A 21,267-nucleotide genomic window follows, 5' to 3' on the forward strand; every position below is an offset into this window, starting at 1 on the left:
TGGCTTATGCCTCCAGGTCGCTCTCCCAAGCAGAACGGGTATATGGGATGGTTGAAAAGGAAGCACTCGCATGTGTCTACAGGGTGAAAAAGATGCACCAGTACCTTTTTGGCAGAAGGTTCGAGTTAGAAACGGGCCACAAGCCGTTAACATCCCTGTTGTCAGACAGCAAAGCTGTCAATGCCAATGCGTCAGCTTGTATACAGCGATGGGCTCTCACGCTGGCTGCGTATGACTACACCATACGGCACCGGCCAGGCACCGAAAATTGCGCTGACGCGCTCAGCAGGCTTCCACTGGCCACCACTGAGGGGGCAGCGGAGCAAAGCGCTGAGATGGTCATAGCCGTTGAAGCCTTTGACAGCGCAGGCTCCCCCATCACAGCCCGCCAGATCAAAATCTGGACAAACAGAGATCCCCTCCTATCCTTGATTAAGAAATGTGTCCTGACTGGGGATTGGGCGCCCACACACGGAGCATGCCCCGAGGAGTTCAGACCATTTCACAGACGGATGGATGAACTCTCCATCCAAGCAGACTGCCTACTATGGGGCAGCCGGGTAGTCATGCCCCAGAAGGGGAAGGAAGCATTCATCAGGGAACTCCACAGCGAGCACCCTGGCATCGTGCTAATAAAGGCCATTGCCCGACCACATGTATGGTGGCCGGGAATTGACTCAGACCTGGAACACTGTGTTCGCAGGTGCATGACGCGTGCCCAGCTGGGCAATGCCCCCAGGGAGGCCCCACTCATCCCATAGCCTTGGCCCACCAGGCCATGGTCACGTATTCATGTAAACTACGCGAGCCCGTTCATGGGAAAAATGTTCCTCATTGTTGTTGATGCGTACTCGAAATGGATTGAATGCATCATATTGAATTCGTGCATGACATCCACCACTGTGGAGAGTCTGCGTGCAGTCTTTGCGACCCACGGCTTGCCGGACATCCTGGTTAGCGACAACGGCCCATGTTTCACTAGCTATGTATTCCGGGAGTTCATGTCGGGTAATGTCATCAAACATGTCAGGACGGCACCGTTCAAGCCGGCTTCCAATGGCCAAGCGGAACGTGCGGTCCAAATCATAAAACAGGGCATGCTCCAGATTCAAGGACCCTCCCTTCAATGCCTCCTGCTGGCCTATAGGTCCCGACCGCATTCGCTCACAGGAGTCCCGCCTGCGGAACTACTCATGAAACGTACACTTAAAACTCGGCTGTCCCTCATTCATCCAGTCCTGTCAGACATTGTTGAGGGCAAGTGCCAGTCCCAAAATGAGTGCCTGACCGTAACTCAAAGGGGAGATGTATAGAAATCGATGACCCGGTATTTGTTCTTAATCACGCTTTGGGGCCCAAGTGGCTTGAGGGTACTGTAATTGGCAAAGAGGGGAATAGGGTCATAGTGGTCAGACTTAACAATGGACAGATATGCCGCAAGCATCTGGACCAAGTAAAAAAAAAGTTCAGCATGGACACTGAGGAACCTGAGGAAGATCATGAGATGTTGCCCACACCACTGCCAGTGAACGAGCAACAAGAACTTTCAGCAGCATGCACAGTCTCTGTGGCCAGACCGGACAAGCCGGAATCACTACAGGTGACAGAGACACATGCCAAGGCTCAACAACCAGAGCCCCAACTGCGGCGCTCCACAAGAGACCGTCGACTGCCTGAAAGACTTAATCTTTGACCCCATAAGACGTCGGGGGGGGGGGGGGGGGCGGGAGGTGATGTCATGTATGTAACCTTCATATAACTGTAACCTTCATAACAACACTGCATACTGTATACACCTAGGAAATACACACCTTGACCACAGGGGGTGAACTTGTGGGAGACACTCCTCACCTGGTCATCCAGGTATATAAAGGGAGGTCCCACGCAGGATCACCACTTCTTGGTCCTGTGAATAAAGGTTCAGGTCACAGAGTGACCTTGTCTGCAGAATGTGCCTTGTGTGAGACACTAACGTGGCCAAGCGCAGGGCGGTTCTCCTCACCGTCTGTGGGCCTAAAATATACGGCCTCATCAAGAATCTGCTCGCACCGACAAAACCAACGGAGAAGGAATATACGCTGGTTCAGGACCACCTCAAGCTGAAGAAGAGTATCCTCATGGCCAGATATCGTTTTTACACGCACCATAGCTCCGGTGGCCAGGACGTGGCGGATTATGTCGCTGACCTGAGATGCCTAGCGGGATCTTGCGACTTTGGATCTGTGTTGGAGCAAATGCCGCGGGACTTTTTCATGCTGGACATCAGCCATGAGGTAATTCTTCGAAAGCTGCTGGCTGCCGAAACCCTAGACCTGAGCAGTGCCATCGCGATCACCCAGGCATGCATGGCCATGGACAATAACACCAAACAGATATCTTCTCAACATCAAAGCTCACCGGCAAGTACGATGCATAAAATGACGTCGTTAGCAGGCCGAACTGCATATGGCAGAGCCTATACATCTGTGGCTGCAAGACCTGTGATGACTCAGAGTCCGCCATTGTGGGTGAATGTGAATCCATTAGCACCGTTTTGGCGCTGCGGGGGTAATCATCGAGCCCATCAATGTTGATTCAAGCACTACATGTGCAAAGACTGCGCAATGATGGGGCACCTCCAGTGAATGTGCAAATGTGCTGCGACATACCACGTGGCAGAGGATGATCAATCCGGCATGGATCACGCAGCACAGGCAACTGAACCCGAGGAAGTATATGGGATACATACCTTCACCACCAAGAGCCCTCCTATAATGCTGAAAGTCAAATTAAATGGAGTTCCAGTATCCATGGAGTTGGACACGGATGCGAGTCAGTCAATAATGAGCCAGAAGGCTTTCGAGAAACTGTGGGGCAATAAAACACAAAGGCCCAAACTGAGCCCGATTAATGTCAAGCTGCGTACCTACACCAAAGAGCTCATACCAGTCATTGGAGGTGCGGCAGTGAAGGTATCGTATGATGGAGCTGTGCATGACCTATCATTGTGGATTGTTCCAGGCAATGGCCCAACGCTGTTCAGCAGAAGCTGGCTAGAAAAGATTAGATGGAATTGGAATAACACCAAAGCACTATCTTCAGTGGATGACGCCTCGTGTGCTCAAATGCTGAGCAAGTTTCCCTCGCTATTTGAACCAGGCGCCAACTTCACAGGCGCCAAGGTACAGATCCATCTAGGCCCCAATGCATGGCCCATCCATCACAAGGCTCGGGCGGTTCCGTACACGATGAGGGAGAAAGTCGAGATCGAACTGGACAGACTCCAACGCAAAGGAATCATATCGCCAGTCGAGTTAACGAGTGAGCCAGTCCAATTGTTCCAGTGTTGAAAAGCGATGGCACGGTCAGAATCTGCGGAGACTAAAAGGTAATGATTAACCGAGTCTCACTACAGGACCAGTACCCGCTGCCCAAGGCGGATGACCTGTTCACAACGTTAGCGGGGTGGTGGGAAGTCGTTCACCAGTTGGACCCAACCTCCGCCTACATGACACAGGAGCTGGCTAAATCTTCGAAAAGACTGACGTGCATCAACACACGCAAAGGGCTGTTTATATACCACAGGTGCCCTTTTGGGCTTCACTCGGCTGTAGCCATTTTCCAGAGAAACATGGAGAGTTTGCTGAAATCTGTCCCACGCACCGTTGTGTTTCAAGACAAATTCCTGATCACCGGTTGTGACACCATTGGACATCTACACAACCTGGAAGAGGTTCTAAGCCACCTAGACAGAGTGGGACTCAGGCTGAAACACTCCAAGTGTGTTTTCCTGGTGCCAGAAGTCGAATTTTTGGGGAGAAAGATTGCAGCAGACGGCATCAGACCCACGGACTGAAAGACAGAGGCCATCAAGAATGCACCCAGACCACAGAATGTGACGGAGCTGCGTTTGTTCCTGGGACTCCTCAGCTAGTTCGGTAACTTTCTACTCGGGTTGAGCACGTTGTTAGAGCCTTTGCACATGTTGCTACGTAAGGGTGATGACTGGGTTTGGGGCAAACCTCAAGACATAGCCTTTGAGAAGGCCAGGAGCCTGCTATGTTCAAATAAGTTACTTGTACACAATGACCCATGTAAATGTTTCATGCTAGCTTGTGACACCTCATCGTACGGGGTCGGCTGTGTGTTACAGTAAGCCAATGTATCTGGCAACTGGTTGCAGACGCATCTAGACGTCTGTCTAATGCTGAAAGAGCCGATAGTATGGTCGAGAAAGAGGTGTTAGCATGTGTATATGGGGTTAAGAAAATGCACCAATACCTAGTTGGACTTTGGTTTGAGCTTGAAACTGACCACAAGCCGCTCATTTTGCTGTTTTCAGAGAGCACAGGTATAAATATCAATGCTTCGTCCCGCATCCAAAGATGGGCACTAACATTATCCGCTTATGACTGTGTTCTCCGCCACAGACCAGGCACTGAAAACTGTGCCGATGCTCTCAGCCAGCTACCATTACCCACCACTGGGGTTGAAATGGCGCAGTCCGCATCATGGATGATTTTGAGAGCGAGGAGTCACCCGTCACAGCTCGCCAGATCAGGACCTGGACCAGCCAGGATCCTGTGCTATCATTAGTAAAGAATTGTGTCCTAAATGGGAACTGGTCAGCTGTTCCCAGGGAAATGCAAGATGAAATTAAGCCGTTTCACATACGCAAAGATGAAATGTCCATCCAGTCGGATTGTCTCTTATGGGGTAATCGCGCGGTTTTGCCAAAAAATGGCAGGGAAAAGATTATACGCGACCTACACAGTACCCACCCAGGCATTGTCATGATGAAGGCAATTGCCAGGCCACATGTTTGGTGGCCCGGCATTGACTCGGACTTGGAGTCATGCTTGCAACACTTGCTCGCAACTGTGCAATGCACCAAGGGAGGCTCCACTGAGTCTGTGGTCATGGCCCTCCATAGATCTATGTAGATTTTGCCGGCCCCTTTCTAGGAAAGATGTTTTTAATAGTTGTGGATGCTTACTCCAAATGGATTGAATGCATAATCATGTCATCCAGCACATCCACAGCCACCATTGAAAGCCTCCGGGCCATGTTCACCACCTATGGCTTGCCCGATGTCCTTGTCAGTGACAATGGACCGTGTTTCACCAGCGCGGAATTCAACGAGCTTATGACCCGCAATGGCATCAAGCATGTCAGGTCTGCTCCGTTTAAGCCCGCGTCTAATGGTCAAGCAGAGCGGGCAGTCCAAACAATCAAGCAGAGCATGAAATGCTTGATGGCTGGCTCCCTGCAGACCCGCTTGTCTCACATTCTGCTCAGTTGCCGGACACGACCCCACTCGCTCATCGAGGCTCCCCCCGCAGAATTGTTAATGAAGAGAGCCCTCAAAACCAGGCTCTCCCTAGTCCACCCAGATCTTTATTATCATATGAAAACCCGGCATCACCGGCAGAACATGTACCACGATTGCGCGGCTGTTTCACGTGACATTGATGTTAACGGCCCTGTGTTTGTCCTGAATTACGGTCATGGTCCCGAGTGGGTTGCTGGCACTGTTTTGGCCAAGGAAGGGAATAGGGTAATTATAATCAAACTGCTAAATGGCTAAACGTGCAGAAAGCATTTAGATCAGATCAAATTATGATTTACTGACAACCAGGAACGACTTGAAGAGCACATCACCATCGACGATCCATCAACACACACCCAACCAGCAATCGACCTCGCTGTTAATCACGAGGATGAACCCACCGTTCCTGACAGTCCGGTCAGACCAGCCGCTGCAGTGCATCAATGGTCCGGCCAACTCACACATGCCAGGGTTTGAACTTAAATGATCAACCAGGGAGCGAAGGGCTCCGAATCGCCTCAACTTGTAAATTACTTGTACCAAAGACTTTGTGGGGGGGGGGGGGGGGGGGGGGGTGGCGGGGGAGTGATGTTATGTATGTAACTATGTAATACTTGCCACCAGAGGGTGTGACTGTTGGAGTCCTAATGGTCACCTACACACACATGCAGGGCCAGTATAAAAGGTTGACTGCCATGTTGTTTAGGCACTCTGGCGTTGTAATACAGAAGACTAAGGTCACACTAAGTTTAGCTCATAGTACCCAGCCTTGTGGGGTTCTTCTATACACAACAGGAGGGTTGTGAATTCAGGAATTGCAGGGATAGGGGATCATGAGATCAGTCTACAAGGCCCAAGATGGTAGGCCACAGTCTTAACTACAACTGATGAGGATATGGAACCTGGAGAATGGGAAGGGAAGTAGGCCCAAGCACTAGGCTGGGAGGCCAAATCACTACTAACAAGGAAAGGAAATAGAGCAGGTGCAAGTGCATAGCCCAATTTTCTCTGCCTCTTTCACCTTCCGTTTTAAAAAATCTCTTCAAAATCTTTCTCTTCGAGTGTACCTTTGGTCCCTCACCATAAAGCTCTTCATTTCTCCCTTTCCCCAACCTGCTCAGTGTTCATTGTTCCTTTCCCTGAGTGTAAAGCATTTTGAGACATCTTCCTGCATGCAAGAAGAGCTATACAAAAAGGTCAGTAAAATTGTGTAACCAAATTTGGAAAGAATAGCAGTCAAATCCCCTCAACAAAGGCCACAAAACTTTGTTAAATTTTGTTTTTGTAGAGTCAGAAGGAACAGGTGTGTCTCATGCTCCACAAAACAACTGTGGGCCGTCTCCTCTCTTGATCGTCTCCCCCTTCTTCGCAGACTTACTTGTGTGCTTCAGCGCTAGCTGAAATTTGTTAGGCCCAGACAGTTGAGCTGCATCAGGGTGCCTGTTGGCAGTCGCAGCTCACCTGAATTATAAAGATGAGGCCTGAGGATTAATTTAGTTTGATCCTCAGGCCTCTCTGTTCTGGTGCGTTATTGCTGTGAGCTGCTGAAATCAAGGCCCATTTGGGTCACTAATGAATTTAGGTCCTGTTATGCACATAAATGATGGTGTGATGGCTTCAAACTTTAATATTAATAATATCAGTAAGATAAAGAGAGACTTAAAGACGGAAGTTGTCATATGATCTGTGCTTTTCTCTGGTCTGGATTGCTTATGCTGATTTCCGCTTGTTTAATGCAGGTTTTTATATAATGCATGCTAATGCAATTTGCAGGAATTTGGGATGTAGCAGTAACCGACATACATTTCAGTGTAATATCTGCATAAGCGCGATCCAGGTAATTCAAGCCATTCATCACATTGATGTGGACTGGATTCAAACTGAATCCCAGTCGTTCAAGGATACTGTTGTCACAGACTATGACCCTTGATTCGTTCCATCTCATTGCACTGTCAAATCTCCTCTCAATGGATTCAGTTTTCAGTAAGTTTTCATACTCCAATTAATTCTGTATAAAATTCCCATTCTGGGAACTGATTAATTCTGTCCGATTAAAGGATTTTAACATTTACTTTTGAGAAACTATGGAAATCACTCTCAGAGAGAAAGAATCTGACTGTAACCCTTACAGATTGAGTTCTTATGATATCACCCAACAGGAGACTTTATGGGATTGGGTACTACAGTAAGTCAGCACACAGCACTTTGACCTCTAGGGCTTGAGTTTCAGATCCAGACAAGACCAATATGAGCTTCCTCTTTGCTGACTGTAAGGGTCCTATGTGCAATGAGTTGGGTATTCTTAACTCATGCTCTATGGTACAATAGAATGGGAAGAGGGTTGTAGGTGGGCATCAGTATCTTCTACATCCTCTGCTCTGCCAACATTTTTGTAGGCAACTGTAACTTGTAAACTGGCTGGTACTCAATATAACACTAGTAAGAATTTTCTGTCATCATACTCTTCCCAGCTGTTTTGTTGAAAGAAAGAGAGAAAACAGATATAACCTATTTTGTTTTAATATATAGGCTATAGAATCATAGAATCATAGAATAGTACAGAACAGAAGGAGACCATTCGGCCCATTGAGTTTGCACCGGCTTTTTTGAAGAGCAATCCAGTTTTTAAAAATGTGTTCATGGGATGTGGGCATCGCTGGCAAGGCCAGCATTTATTGCCCATCCCTAATTGCCATTGATCGTGGTGAGCCGCCTTCTAAAACCAATGCAGTCCGTGTGGTGAAGGTACTCCCACAGTATTGTTAGGGAGGGAGTACAAGGATTTTGACCCATTGACGATGAAGAAATGGAAATATACTTCCAAGTTAGGATGGTGTGTGACTTAGAAACATAGGGGTCAAGTTTCGGCCTGAGTTGCTCCTATTTTTTTGGAGCAACTGGTTTAGAATGGAGTATCTTAGAAATTGCAATTCTCGGCATTTAGTTTGCTCCAGTTCTAGTCAGTTAGAACAGTTTCAGTTTGGAACAGATTTTGTTTTCAAAAGGGGGCGTGTCTGGCCACTTACGCCCGTTTTGAAAGTTTAGGCAGTGAAAACTTACTCCAAACTAACTTAGAATGGAGTAAGTGTAGATTTTTGTACGCTCATAAAAACCTTGTCTACACTTAGAAAATCAGGCGTAGGTTACAAATCAGGCGTAGGGAACAGGGGTGAGGGGGGGTTGAGGGAAGTTTACAAACATTAAACACTTCAGTTTTACAATTAAAGAGCCATCATCAATAATAAATGATAAATACATCAATAAATCAACCAATAAATCAATAAAAAAAAAAAAAAAATCAATAAATAAAAAATTAAGTTTCTACTCACTGACTGCAGCACCGGGAGCCCTCCAACAGCGTGCTGGAATGGGCCCTCCCCCCCCCAGTGTGTCTCTCTCTGCCTCTGTCAGTGTCTCTCTCTCTCTCTCTGTCTGTCAGTGTCTCTCTCTCACTCTGTCTGTCAGTGTCAGTGTCTCTCTCTCTGCCTGTCAGTGTCAGTGTCTCTCTCTCTCTCTTGTCAGTGTCAATGTCTATGTGTTTCTGACAGCGAGGGGAGGGGGGGAGGAGGAGGGGGGGAGGGGAGGGGGAGGAGGAGGGGGGAGGGAGGGGGGAGAGAGAGGGAGGGAGGGAGAGGAGAGGAAGGGAGGGAAGAGGAGAGGAGAGGGAGAGAGGAGAAGGAGAGGAGAGGGAGGGAAGGGAAAGGAGAGGGAGGGAAGGGGAGGGAAGGGAAGGGAGAGGAGAGGGAGGGAAGGGAAGGGGGAGAGGAGAGGGAGGGAGGGAGGGAGGGGGAGAGGAGAGGAGAGGGAGGGGGTAAGAGGAGAGGGAGGGATGGGGAGAGGAGAGGGAGGGAGGATGAGAGGAGAGGGAGGGACGGGGAGAGGAGAGGGAGGGAGTGGGAGAGGAGAGGGAGGGACGGGGAGAGGAGAGGGAGGGAGGGGAAGGGGAGAGGGAGGAGGCTGAACGGGCCCGGCCGACGCGAAGAAGCCGGGCCCAAGACCTCGGGCGGGGGGGAGGGGAGGGGGAGGAGGAAGGGGGAGGGAGGGGGGGAGAGGGAGGGAGGGAGGGAGAGAGAGGAGAGGAAGGGAGGGGAGAGGAGAGGAGAGGGAGAGAGAAGGGAGCGGACCGGAGTTGAAGTTAGGTGGCTAGGGGAGCCGGAGCAGAGCGGAGCGGAGCGGGAGCTGGGGGGGAGCAGAGGGAGCGGAGCGGAAGCTGGGGGGGGCGGGAGCGAGAGCTGGGGGAGCGGGTACCGAGCGGGAGCTGGTGGGGTGAGAGAGCCAGAGGGAGCGTCAGCTGAACAGGGGAGGAAGCTGGAGCCACAGCTGGAGCAGGAGCTGGACAAGGGAGGTGCAGCCTGTTCTTCGCCGCCTCAGTGAGCCCATTGGGCCAGGGCTAGGTGCGGTGTGCTTCGGGCCCCTCCCACACAGTTTCAGGCGCCTGGAGCTACTGCACATGCGCGTCCACTGTAGCGCGCCTGTGCAGAGGTCCCGGCACTGATTTCAGCACAGGGGCCTGGCTCTGCCCCCCCACGGCTCGTGCTGCACGCGGCGAGGGCCTGGATCGACCTGAGGGAGTGGAGAATACCGAGGTAAGTTTTCGGCGCGGTTTTGAGTACAGAAATCAGGTATGGCTCGCAGGGCTGCGCCGTTCTAGGCGCAGCCCGTAACTTGACCCCATAGAAACATAGAAACATAGAAAATAGTTGCAGGAGTAGGCCATTCGGCCCTTCGAGCCTGCACTGCCATTCAATAAGATCATGGCTGCGCATTCCTTCAGTACCCCTTTCCTGCTTTTTCTCCATATCCCTTGATCCCTTTAGCTGTAAGGGCCATATCTAACTCCCTCTTAAATATATCCAATGAACTGGCATCAACAACTCTCTGTGGCAGGGAATTCCACAGGTTAACAACTCTCTGACTGAAGAAGTTTCTCCTCATCTCAGTCCTAAATGGCCTGCCCCTTATCCTAAGGCTATGTCCCCTGGTTCTGGACTTCCCCAATATCGGGAACATTCTTCCCGCATCTAACCTGTCCAGTACCGTCAGAATCTTATACGTTTCTATGAGATCCCCTCTCATCCTTCCAAACTCCAGTGAATAAAGGCCCAGTTGATCCAGTCTCTCCTCATATGACAGTCCAGCCATCCCTGGAATCAGTCTGGTGAACCTTCGCTGCACTCCCTCAATAGCAAGAAAGTCCTTCCTCAGATTAGGAGACCAGAACTGAACACAATATTCCAGGTGAGGCCGCACTGCCATGTAAAACTGCAGTAAGACCTCCCTGCTTCTAAATCCGCTAGCTATGAAGGCCAACATACCATTTTCTTTCTTTACCGTCTGCTGTAGCTGCATGCCCACTTTTAGTGACTGATGTACCATGACACCCAGGTCTCATTGCACCTCCCCTTTTCCTAATCTGCCGCCATTCAGATAATATTCTGCCTTCGTGTTTTTGCCCCCAAAGTGGATAACCTCACATTTATCCACATTATACTGCATCTGCCATGCATTTTCCCACTCCCCTAACCTGTCCAAGTCACCCTGCAGCCTCTTAGCATCCTCCTCACAGCTCACACCGCCACCCAGTTTAGTGTCATCCGCAAACTTGGAGGGGAACTTGGAGTTGGTGGTGTTCCCATGTACTTGCTACCTTTGTCCTTCTAGGTGGTAGAGATCGCAGGTTTGGGAGGTGCTGCTGAAGAAGCCTTGGTGAGTTGCTGCAGTGCATTTTGTAGATGGTACACACTGCAGACTCGGTATGCCAGTGGCAGAGGGAGTGCAAGTTTAAAGTGCTGGATGGGGTGCCAATCAAGCGGGCTGCATTGTCCTGGATGGTGTCGAGCTTGTTGAGTGTTTTTTGGAGCTGCACTCATCCTAGCAAGTAGAGAGTATTCCATCACACTCCTGACTTGTGCCTTGTAGATGGCGGAAAGGCTTTGGGGAGGTCCACCACCATTCATGACTGGACATGGCAAGATTGCAGAGCTTTGATCTGATCCTTTGATTGTGGGATCACGTAACTCTGTTTATAGCCTGCTGCTTCCGCTTTTATCATGCACATAGTCCTGTGTTGCAGCTTCCCCAGGTTGGCGCCGCATTTTGTTTCAATACCCGTGTTGCTACTCCGACATGCTCTTCTCTCCTCTTCATTGAACCATGTTTGGTCATTTGGATTAATGGTAATGGTAGAGTGAGGGATACAATTCCATTGCTGCTGATGGCCCAAGCGCCTCATGGATGCCCAGTTATGAGTTGCTAGATCTATCCCATTTAGCACAGTGGTAGTGCCACACAACACAATGGAGGGTGTCCTCAGTGTGAAGACAGGACTTCATGTCTACAATGACTGTGTGATGGTCACTGTGACCAATGCGGTCACGGACAATGCATCTGAGGATGAGGTCAAGTAGGTTTTTCGCTCGTGTTGGTTCTCTCACCACCTAACAGAAAGCAGAGAGTCGGGATAAATGGGTCCTTTTCGGGCCCTTTTCAGGAAGCAGTTGAGGCTAGCTCGTTGAATGTATTCAAGTCACAGATAGATAGATTTTTAACCAATAAGGGAATTAAGGGTTACGGGGAGAGGGCGGTTAAGTGGAGCTGAGTCCACGGCCAGATCAGCCATGATCTTATTGAATGGCGGAGCAGGCTCGAGGGGCTAGATGGCCTACTCCTGTTCCTAATTCTTATGTTCTTATTATGCCGCAGGACCAGTCTGGCAGCTATGTCCTTCAGGACTTAGCCAGCTCGGTCAGTAGTGGTGCTACCGAGCTATTCTTGATGATGGACATTGAAGTCCCCCAACCAGAGTACTGATTCATCAACTGAAGGAGTGGGCTAGGTAGTAATCATGCCCATGCTTAACCTGAAGCCATGAGACTTCATTGGTTCCGGACTCTCAGGACCACTCCCTCCCAACCTTATACCACTGTGCCACCATCCCTGATGGGTCTGTCCTGCCGGTGAGACAGGACATATCCAGAGATGGTGATGGAGGAGTCTGGGACATTGGCTGAAAGGTAGGATTCTGTGAGTATGGCTATGTCAGGCTGTTGCTTGACTCGTCTGTGGAACAGCTCTCCCCATTTTGGCACGTCCCCAGATGTTGGTGAGGAGGACTTTGCAGGGTTGACTGGGCTGGCTGTGCCAAGTATGATACCGAGTGGTCCATCTGGTTTTATTCTTCTATTTAAGAACATAAGAACATAAGAACATAAGAATTAGGAACAGGAGTAGGCCATCTAGCCCCTCGAGCCTGCTCCGCCATTCAATAAGATCATGGCTGATCTGGTCGTGGACTCAGCTCCACTTAACCGCCCTCTCCCTGTAACCCTTAATTCCCTTATTGGTTAAAAATCTATCTATCTGTGACTTGAATACATTCAACGAGCTAGCCTCAACTGCTTCCTTGGGCAGAGAATTCCACGGATTCAATACCTTTTGGGAGAAGAAATTCATAGAAACATAGAAACATAGAAAATAGGTGCAGGAGTAGGCCATTCGGCCCCTCCAGCCTGCACCGCCACTCAATGAGTTCATGGCTGAATATGCAACTTCAGTACCCCACTCCTGTTTTCTCGCCATACCCCTTGATCCCCCTAGTAGGAAGGACTTCATCTAACTCCTTTTTAAATTCCTTCTCAACTCGGTTTTAAATTGGCTCCCCCGTATTTTGAGGCTGTGCCCCCTAGTTCTAGTCTCCCCGACCAGTGGAAACAACCTCTCTGCCTTTATCTTGTCTATCCCTTTCATGGTTTTAAATGTTTCTATAAGATCACCCCTCATCCTTCTGAACTCCAACGAGTAAAGACCCAGTCTACTCAATCTATCATCATAAGGTAACCCCCTCATCTCCGGAATCAGCCTAGTGAATCGTCTCTGTACCCCCTCCAAAGCGAGTATATCCTTCCTTAAGTAAGACCAAAACTGCACGCAGTACTCCAGGTGCGGCCTCACCAATACCCTGTACAGTTGCAGAAGGACCTCCCTGCTTTTGTACTCCATCCCTCTCGCAATGAAGGCCAACATTCCATTCGCCTTCCTGATTACCTGCTGCACCTGCAAACTAACTTTTTGGGATTCATGCACAAGGACCAATTGTGGAGCAGTGGAGGCGTGTCCTGCTCAGTTGGAGCTGTGAGTAGTGAGGAGAGCAGCTATCAACTTTTGCTCCTGCCTGGAGAGCCCTGAGACCAGCCCAGGGAGAGAAGGAAGGAAGGGGCTTCACCACCAACTTTTACCCAGAGGGAGAGGAGGAGAACAGAAAACTTTGAACAACTTTACCATTTCTGCAAGGAGTTGGAGAGAGGGGGAAAAACCAACAACAACAACATCCAGTGTGGAAGGAGGGAGACTCTACACTTTCTACAGGTGGGTGTGGGTGCATTTCCCAAACAGACTTTGTTGTATCGGTGGGGGGAGGAAAGAAGACCACTGAGGGCCGGAACATCGCGGGGGGTGTGTGTGTGTGTGGTAGTGTGTGTGGGGGCCTTGCTTACAACTAGGCCCCCCCCCACAATTGGAACCCCCCCCACCCCCCACATTTGCCTAGCCTGGGATAGCTGGAGCTACCAGGCTGAAGATTTTCATTAATCACCCTATTAAAGATCGTTAGGAGTGTGTGCCTGGTGGCTCTAGCTACCCCAGGTGAAGACATCTTCTCCCCCCCCACCTGAAGACCACCCCAAAGACTTTTTGTTTTGCCATCTGGGATTGCACCCACCCACAGCTGCGAGGGGAGACCTGCCCTCGCAGTTCCACCCCCTTCCCACCCCCCCGTCTCTCTTTCTCTGTTACTCTGTTTCTCCCCTCTCTCTCTGAGGCCTCTTTCTCCCAAATTAATAAAAAAAAACAATTAAGACAACTGAGCAGAGGGAGCAAGGCCCCTCCCCAATTGCCAACTAGGGGAGAGGTACCTCATTAAGGGCTTCTCTGCTCAGTCTAATCAAACGAGGCCAATTAAGACCATTAAGGCCTGTGACTTTGGGATGGGTGTAGCCCTTAAAGGGACCCCGTGATGGCGACCCCATCCACGCCGGTGGCAGGGCCAGCGAAGACGTATGCGCAGGTGGCAACCGCTTCCACGGCACCTCCTGCGCCACCCGCTGCCCTGCCACCTTTCAGATTAATCACCAAAAAACACGGGGTCAAGAGCTACACTCACCCCACAATGAGCATTGAGGAGTGCGTGCGGGCGATGGCTGGGGTAGTCGGCCCCTCGGGTATTGTCGCAGCCTCCAAGATGTCTGGGAAGGCCGTGTTCTTCCTGGGGTCGGAGCGGGCGGTGTCCCTGGCCCTCGAAAAGGGGCACACGGTGGGCAGGACGTTCCTGCCGGTGGACCCTCTCGAGGCCACCGCGCAGAGGGTCATCATATCGAACGTCCCGCCCTTTGTTCCCGCTGAGCTCCTCCTCCCTCACCTACACCAACTGGGGGAGGTAAGGTCGGGGATCAACCCCATACCGCTCGGCCTCAGGGAGAGCAGCCTGCGCCACGTGTTCTCCTTCCGCCGCCAGCTCTTTGTCCGGCTGGCGCGGGAGGAGACGATGGAGGGGAACTTTAATGTGGTGCACGAGGGGACTGCCTACCGCGTCTTCTGGACGTCGGACGGCGTGCGGTGCCATGCCTGTAGGGAGGTGGGGCATGTTCGTAAGAACTGCCCCGCCTCCAAGGCCGCCAAACCACCGAAGGCGGCCAAGGCTGGCGCCGCCGCCACCCCTCCCCCTAGTTGCGTCCGCGTGCCGGGAGCCGTAGGTGCGCGGGCATCGTCGGAGGCCTTTGTTTTCAGGGCCTCCGGCGGGGGGGAGGGAGAGCGTCCGACCGGAAAGAGGGCGCGGAAGAAGGCAAAACATCAAGAGGCGGGTCCCCTCAGTGCGCCAGATAATTTGACCACCGCGCTCAGCCCAACCCAGTCATCGGCGAGCACGGGGTGCCCCGAGCCCGTGACCGAGCCCTTGAACAACACCACAGAGGGGCCCGGGCGCGGGCAAGAAAAGGAAAAGGGGGGGGCGGAGCGGGAGGCCTCGGCAGACATGGAGGTCTCCCTGACTCCGCGCGCCCCCAGGAACAAAAGGAGGCGCGGCTCCGATGAGGCGGAGGGGGAACAACATCCCTCCGCAGAGGAGTCGGTGCCCGCCGCATGTCCCGCGTCCCCCACCAGCGCCCCCAAGGTGCGCCGTAGGCGGGAAGAGTCTGTCCCCGGGGAGGGTGAGACAGTTGAGGCTGCCCAGCCTCAGCCTCCCGGGGATGGCGTGGAAGATCTGCCTGTCGTGGGGGGCGTGGGGACCGCGGAGGAATGCGTAGCCGCCGGGCCGGGCGTCCCGGGGACTGAGGCGGGCGGGGCCGAAAAGGCCGAACCTGAGCCCGCCCAGCCAATACCCAACTTCCCCCGGGAGTCACTCGACCCGGCAGAAATACAAACTATGAAGAAATTTAATGACACTGTAGATGCTGGGCCGGGGGGTGGCAGCGGGGAGGGGGAGGAACACCCACCCTCGCCCCTTACTTTGGAGCTGGTGCACTTGGGGAGCCTGGGGATTTCCTATGGCCGGGTCTCTCCTTGTTCCCCGGTTCCTGGGGCGGAGGGGGAACCCCTTCCGCTGTCATTTCCCGACCCAGCACCATTTTTAAAAGAGCCCAGTGGGGACTCCTCTGCCGACGATCCTGGGCGTGGGATCGGGGCAGAGCCAGGGTCGGTTGGAGCGGCCGGTTCATTTGCCGTACCTTGTGCGGTCGATGGGCCGGCTGCTGGCGGCCACCTCCCGGAGGAGGACGGGGACTCGGTGGGGGACGCGGGTGAAGACCTAGAGACCACCGCCAGCGAGGCGGTGGATCTGCTCGCGGCCGCCGCTGAGACCATCCTCATTCCTGCAAAGGAACTCCGGGACTTTTTGGCCCAGAGCCGGGGTCGCTGCGACCAAGCCCGACTGGCCCTGGAAAAATGGTCCGAGCCAGAGCTGATCAAGGGGTCCGTCCGCGCCGCCGTCAAAACCTTGGCCGCGGGCGGGCCCTTGACAAAAGCGCAACACCTTGAGCTGCGCGAGCTCGAGGGACTCCTCGCTGGGCTGCGGAGGGAGCGGAGTTCAACAAAAGACTCCGCTCCCTTCCCCACAATAGGTTAAGGTAAAGGTTGCACTATGCTTTTGCCATGAAGATAACCATAGCCAGCCTCAACATCAACGGCGGCAGAGGGGCACGCCGTAGATTTGACAATTTTTCGCTCCTGCGGGAGGGGAAATATGCGGTGTGCTTCCTGCAAGAAACCCACACCGTTCCGGGAGACGAAGCCACGTGGCTCCTGGAATGGCAAGGAGAGGTCCGCATGAGCCACCTCACCGCCATTTCTAGTGGGGTGGCCATCTTGCTGGGCCCGCATTTTCAGCCGGAGATCTTGGGGGTCGAGGAGCCCGTGCCAGGCCGCTTGCTGCACGTAACGGTTCGCCTGGGGGACGTGCCGCTCCATCTCGTGAACGTGTACGCCCCTCAGCCCGGCCCGCAGCAAACGCGCTTCTTTGAAGAGGTGTCCGCTCTTCTTGGCTCCGTCGACGTCGGCGACTGCATTGCCCGCGGGGGGGATTTTAACTGCACCCTCGAGGCGAGGGACCGCTCCGGTGCCCCGCAGTGCATGACGGCGATGGAGAAGTTGAGGGACCTGGTCGGGTCCTTCGACTTGGTGGACGTCTGGCGAAATCTCCACCCCGACTCCAGCGCCTTTACTTGGGTGAGGCTTGGAGTAGGATGGTCTAGAGTCGACCGCCTTTACGTGTCTCGGGCGTACGTTTCCTGCGTCCCGGCGGCCTCCATGCGGCCGGTGCCGTGTTCGGACCACCACCAGGTGTGGGCGGAGCTCGCTTCGCTCCGTGCGAGGACGGGGTCCGCGTACTGGCACTTTAACAACCGGCTGCTGGAGGACGTGCGGTTCCAGGACTCGTTCCGTCGATTCTGGTCCGACTGGAGAAGGAAGCAGGGGGGCTTCCCCTCCTTGAGGCTATGGTGGGACGTGGGCAAGGCTCACGTCCGCGTCTTCTGTCAAGAGTACGCGAAGGGGTCGACCAAGAGGCGGGCGGCCAGAGTCGGGCGCCTAGAAAAAGAGGTGCTCGACCTGGAAGCCCGTCTCGGTCAAGTCGTCCAGGACCCGGCCCTGCGGACGGTGTACGAAGCGAAGAAGGCCGCGCTGAAGGACCTGCAGCTCGTCGGGTCCCGAGGCGCGTTCGTGAGGTCGCGGATCCGGTTCCTGCGGGATCTGGACCGCGGCTCCACCTTCTTCTACCCGCTGGAAAAAAGGCAGAGTGTCCGTAAGCAGCTCTTGACGCTGCTGGCCGACGACGGCTCTCTCGTCTCGGATCCGGAGGGCGTCAACAACAGGGCCCGTGAATATTACGGGGCTCTGTTCTCTCCGGATCCGTCCAGCGAGGAAGCGCGTAGAGTTTTATGGGAGGACTTGCCGAAGGTCAGCCCGGAGGGCGCCGAAAATCTGGAAGCTCCGCTAAGCCTGGCGGAGCTGACCGGTGCCCTCGCCCGGCTCTCGAGGGGAAAATCCCCGGGGCTGGACGGGCTGACCGTGGAGTTCCACAGGGCGTTCTGGGACGTCCTGGGGAGCGACTACGCGCGGGTCCTGGGGGAAAGTCTGGCGACCGGGGAGATGCCCCTCTCTTGGCGCAGGGCAGTCATCGTCCTGCTGCCTAAGAAGGGCGATCTCCGCCTCCTTAAGAACTGGCGCCCGGTCTCTCTCCTCAGCACGGACTACAAAATCTTCGCCAGGGCGATGTCTGCACGTCTTGGTGCCGTGCTGGACCACATGATCCACCCCGACCAGTCCTACACGGTCCCGGGCCGGACAATCCACGACAACATCCATCTGGTCCGGGACCTCATCCATTGTTCCCAGGAGGCTGGTCTGTCGGTCGCCTTCCTATCCCTCGACTAAGAGAAGGCGTTCGACAGGGTGGATCACGACTATCTGCTCGGAACTCTGCGCGCTTTCGGGTTCGGGACGCATTTCGTCGCCCGGATCCGACTTTTGTACGCCGCCGCGGAGTGTCTGATTAAGGTTAACGGGTCCTTGACGGCGCCCCTTCGCTTTAGGAGAGGGGTGCGCCAGGGATGCCCCATGTCCGGCCAGTTATACGCCGTTTGCGTGGAGCCTTTCCTGCGCCTCTTGCGGACGAGGTTGACGGGACTGGCTCTGCAAGGGCCGGGCGTGGAGGTCGTCCTCTCGGCTTACGCCGATGACGTGCTCCTCGCGATAGAGGATCCCGCTGACCTGCGGAGGATGCGTGAGTGCCAGGAGATTTACTCGGCCGCGTCCTCCGCCAGGATCAACTGGGAGAAATGTTCCGGACTCCTGGTGGGTCAGTGGCGGGTGGACTCCCTGCCGGAGGAGCTCAGGCCTTTTGCCTGGAGCACGACCCATCTCCTCTATCTGGGAGTCTACCTTAGCCCCGACGAGGGAGCCTGGCCGGCGAACTGGCAGGAGCTGGAGGCCAAGGTCGCCGCTCGCCTAGGGAGCTGGACAGGACTGCTCCGAGTGCTGTCCTACAGGGGTCGAGCGCTAGTCATAAACCAGCTGGTGGCCGCAATGTTGTGGTACCGGCTGGTCACTTTGACCCCTCCCCCTGCGTTTGTCGCCAAGATACAGAAGAAGCTGGTGGACTTCTTCTGGAACAACAGGAAGCACTGGGTCTCTGCTGCGGTCTTGAGTCTCCCGCTTGAGGAGGGCGGTCAGTCGTTGGTGTGCGTCAGCGCCCAGCTCGCGACTTTCCGTCTTCAGACCCTGCAGAGATACCTTTACGTCGAGCCCCCTCCTAGGTGGTGCGCTCTGGCGAGGTATTTCTTCCGCCAGCAGCGCGACCTCAATTATGACACGCAGCTCCTGTTTGTGAACTTGGGGGGTGCCAGGACCGCCCTCCGGGAGCTGCCTGTCTTTTACAGGGAACTCATCAGGGTCTGGAACAAAGTCTCCACCAAGCGCAGCTCTCCGCCGGCTGGAGTGGCGGCCGTCCTGCAGGAACCGCTGCTCGGGAATCCGTACCTCCACGGCCGAGGCTTTATGTGGCGGTTGGAAGAGAGGGCTGTGGCTGGTGAGGTGACCAGGGTCAGGGACCTGCTCGATGGCGGAGGAGCGGGCTGGATGGCGCCAGACACGCTGGCGCGGCGCCTAAATTCTGCCAACGTCCGCCACGCGGCCGATGCCATCGAGTCGCTAAAAACAGCTCTGGGCCCTGACTCCGTTAGGTGCATCGAGGAGGCTCAAGCACGTGGGGAGATCCCGTCCGAACTGACCCCCGTCCGGACGGAATTCCTCATCGGCGCCAAACCCCGGAACCTCCCTTGGGGGCCGGCGCCTCACAACTTGAGCCGCCTCGGGAAAATCCCCTCCGTGCCTTTCAGTTCCGCGCGGATGGGTTTCCTGTACGGGCTGCTCCTGCACACTCTCAACTTTGCCATCCTCGCCGGCCGTCCGGACACGCCATGGCGTACCATCTTGCCGTCCGGAGGAGGCGGGGGTCCCCGATGGAGGGCACTCTACGCAGGGGTCCTCCCACTATTCATCGGGGACTTGGCCTGGAGGGTGGTGCACGGAGCAGTGCCGTGCAACAAATTTTTAAGCCGGTTCACGGACTCCCAGGCCGCCTGCAATTTCTGCGGTCTGGAGGAGTCCGTGTTCCATGTTTTTATTGAGTGCACGAGGTTGCAGCCCCTGTTCCATTATTTGAAGGGGCTGCTCCTGAAATTCTGGCTGCACTTCAGTCCCACTCTCCTGATCTTTGGGCACCCTGTGCGGAGGGGAGCGGGTAGGTCCGAAGGCCTCCTCGTAGGACTGCTCCTGGGCACGGCCAAGGGTGCCATCAGCCGGTCCAGGCAGCGGGCGGTCGAGGGGGTCGTTCAACCTGACTGCCTGCCTCTCTTCCGCTCTTACATCCGGTCCAGGGTGTCCTTGGAGATGGAGCACGCGGTGTCCACCGGTACGCTCGCGGCCTTCCGCGAGAGGTGGGCACCGGAGGGACTGGAGTGCATCATCACGCCCGGCAACCAAATTTTAATTTGATTTTACGTTTTTAAGTTTCATTTGTTTTAATTGCCGGTGCTTTTAGTGTCCCCCTTCCCTTTTATAGGGGGCACTGGGGAAAATTGTGATTTTAGTGCCCAAAAAAAAAACCAAAAAAGAAAAACACAAAAAAAAAAGGGGGAAAAAAAAAGGGCCTTGTAAATGTCTGGAGTGTCACCCAGGTCGGGTGGCACCGTTTAGTGTTTTATGTTTTCGCAGGTAAACTCAAAAGAGTTTCATGCACAAGGACCAATTGTGGAGCAGTGGAGGCGTGTCCTGCTCAGTTGGAGCTGTGAGCAGTGAAGAGAGCAGCTATCAACTTTTGCTCCTGCCTGGAGAGCCCTGAGACCAGCCCAGGGAGAGAAGGAAGGAAGGGGCTTCACCACCAACTTTTACCCAGAGGGAGAGGAGGAGAACAGAAAACTTTGAACAACTTTACCATTTCTGCAAAGAGTTGGAGAGAGGGGGAAAAACCAACAACATCCAGTGTGGAAGGAGGGAGACTCTACATCTTCTACAGGTGGGTGTGGGTGCATTTCCCAAAAAGACTTTGTTGTATCGGTGGGGGGAGGAAAGAAGACCACTGAGGGCCGGAACATCGCGGGGGGTGTGTGTGTGTGTGGAAGTGTGTGTGGGGGCCTTGCTTACAACTAGGCCCCCCCCACAATTGGAACCCCCCCCCACCCCCCACATTTGCCTAGCCTGGGATAGCTGGAGCTACCAGGCTGAAGATTTTCATTAATCACCCTATTAAAGATCGTTAGGTGTGTGTGCCTGGTGGCTCGAGCTGCCCCAGGTGAAGACGTCTTCTCCCCCCACCTGAAGACCAACCCAAAGACTGTGTTTTTTTGTGTGTTTTTGCCATCTGGGGAGTGCACCCACCCACAGCTGCGAGGGGAGACCTGCCCTCGCAGTTCCCC

The sequence above is a fragment of the Pristiophorus japonicus genome, chromosome 4 (genome assembly GCF_044704955.1).
Source record: "Pristiophorus japonicus isolate sPriJap1 chromosome 4, sPriJap1.hap1, whole genome shotgun sequence".
Classification (NCBI taxonomy): domain Eukaryota; kingdom Metazoa; phylum Chordata; class Chondrichthyes; family Pristiophoridae; genus Pristiophorus; species Pristiophorus japonicus.